A 2,826-nucleotide genomic window follows, 5' to 3' on the forward strand; every position below is an offset into this window, starting at 1 on the left:
CGGCGGCGTGAGCGGAGGCGCCGGGGCCTGGTCCGGCCGGAGCCCCGGGAGCTCCTCGTCCCGGCCTTCGGGCCGGCGGGGAGGCGAGGAAATAACTCCTCTGCCCTCCGAACCGCAGCCCTGCGCGCCTCTTCTTAGTCCCTCAGGGGTTTTGAGTAGGTTCTCCTGAATGTGACGCAGTAGTGACGCTGGGGAAAGGGGTTTGGTGCTGGTGCGTTTTGTGCAGCGAGGGGGGTGGGTGGGTGTGAGAATTTCAGGGGTGGTTGGATAAAAATCACAGGTCTGGGTGAAGTGAAGCCGGCAACGAAGACTTGGCTGGGAATGGGTATCACCAAAACGGGCATCATACCTGGTCAGAGCTCTCAGTTACAATAGGCAGTGCTCGGTAAAATTATCAGAAATTAATGAAGGATTTAGATAAAATAATTTAGACTGTTCTTTCTGGGTAGCTCATGCGTATAGGCTTGTGTTCTTCCTGTTTGTGGCTAAGTTTGCAAATTCTTTTTTGCAAAGTGTGAAGGATTAGGATTCTTCCCCAACCTTGAATCTTATATATTGGATCTTATTCTGCATTTCCTGAGAAGATATCCTCTTAACAAAGACCTAACTGGAATATCTTTAAAGGATTTTATCCAATAGCCTCCCTCATCTGAAATTATGAAATTCATTCACCTTGTGAAATTCAACATTCCAGGGCTGTTCATTCTCAGGAAAAGGGGTTTAAACCCAGAAGAGGCTACCTGCCCAAGACGTCCTTGGAAACCTCAGAGCAGAAATTTAAATGGGAATTATGTCTTTGAAAGTGAAGCTATTCAGAGTGCATAAGAAGTTGTGAAGTTTGCTGGAGCAAACATGATTTCATGTCACTGTGATGGATGTGCTAAAAAAGTCATGTGAAACAGACTGCAGAACAGACCACAGAAGTTACTTCTGGACCATACAGAGTTAATGAATGAATGGGGGAATTAATTAGGTTAAAAGAGGAAAGGATGCTTTAGAGCTGCTTTTGGGAACCATTTCCCCAGGTGAATGTGCATCCTGCCTGTGAGATGTGCTTCCTCCCCCCACCAGGATTTTCTGTCTGGAAGGGCTGGATTTGGTTAAACCTACATCTGTTAAAAAATGCCTTTGGCTCATGGTGGGTTTGGTTTATGGCAGCATGTTCCCTCAGGTAACTTGGACAGGAGTGAAAATGCTGGGAAAAATGCTGTGGTGATGGGAGAGCTGCTGTGGGGTAGCAGGAGGGAAATCAACAGCAGGGTCTGCCTGGGCAGCTTTTACCTCCCTCTACCATCTGACTTCGTTATTCTCCTGCTTAACCTCACTGTTCTAGTCATTTATCCTTTGCTTCATGATAATCAGCCAATTCTTTCTTTCCCCAGATGATAGCTGTGCTGAAACCTTCCCAGTTAGGAGCTAGGTCCTGAATGCTGGGGTACAGAACATGTGGCTACTGAAACTTCTCTGCTGTTGGGAGTAGAGATGAAAGGGCTTTTTTCCCTCTGCCTTTCTTCCAAAACACTCTTAAGGTCACACAAGCAGCAGTCAGAGGGCAAGTGGTGTGACAGAGCCTTTAGGGGGCCCTACCAGTTCCCTCGTGGAGCACCAGCTGACACGTAACTAGTCCTGTAAATGGATGCAGAGCTCCCACATACTGTGGAGGGAAGAACTGCTCTTGGTGGAAGGAGAAGGTTTGAGAATCCCCCAGCAGAAGCAGAGAGGAGAAGGGGAAGACCCATGGTCACTCCTTGCTTGTATGGGCTAAAGCTGAAAACCTTTTAATCACTGTCCTCTCCTGCTCATGTTGTCTTGTTGCTGGTGCATTTGGGGAACTTCTTGAAATGGCTTGAATGCCTGTACCTGTTTGAGCTGCTTCAGAAACCCTGGCTGATGACCTTCCTGTTCTCTCATTTGCTGCTCTTCATAGCCTGTTTGGTGAACACATCTTTTCAAGACAAAGTCTGGAATAAGAAGAGTTGTTTTGCTCAGGAACCTTCCAACAGACCTCTAGCTGAGGATCTCCCCCAGTGAAAAAAACAAAACAAAAAAAACATGATGTTTGGGTTGTTGGGTTTTTTTGCTGCAGCCGATTTTGTTTCTTTTAGAGCCACTTCAACCTCCCAATTCTCCAGTGTCTTGCCCTTACAGCCTCTGGTGTATTTGAAAGAGGCTTCACTTGCCTTTCAGCAAGTTGTCCCCCAAACTCTTTGCAGCCTGCCTTATTGCACTTACTTACTTTTCTGTTAAGTTTGCAACAGTCTGGACTCTTCTGTTGCTCTCTTTTGGTCACAACTTAAGTTTTCTTCCAGCACGAGCAAGATTTTGTGTGGGAACTAAGCACCACTGAAGGAAGACACTGAGAAGTGAGCCCTCAAAAACAGGCCACAGTCAGGACAACTGGTGAACAACCACAGCAGCCTGGGACTGGAAAAGAGATTGTTTCTTAAATGCACTTCCCTTTGGCTTTACTAGTGAGAAGTTACACATTCCTTGTCAACACAGAAGACTAAACCAATGGACCAATTTAACAGTAAAATCTCAATCAGCAATCCAGAAGGACACTGAAAAGAAGTTCCCAGGTAGGAGGCTGTGTCACCCTTCAGGCTAGCCTCTAGAAACTGGTTTGGCCTCTAAAAATGTGGTTCTAAATGATGGCAGGATGCCTGCCACCCTGCAAGCTGGATGGGAAAGCACCTCTCTAGGCAAGAGAAACAGTGGTGCCTGAGGATTTCAGGAACCATTCGGCAGGGTCCCCCCCAGGAATCCTCCTTTAATAACTGGTGCATTGAGAACAGCACCAACAGCTGCAACAGATTTCATTCCTGC

Source organism: Chaetura pelagica, unplaced genomic scaffold (genome assembly GCF_000747805.2).
Source record: "Chaetura pelagica isolate M959 unplaced genomic scaffold, ChaPel_1.0 scaffold66, whole genome shotgun sequence".
Classification (NCBI taxonomy): domain Eukaryota; kingdom Metazoa; phylum Chordata; class Aves; order Apodiformes; family Apodidae; genus Chaetura; species Chaetura pelagica.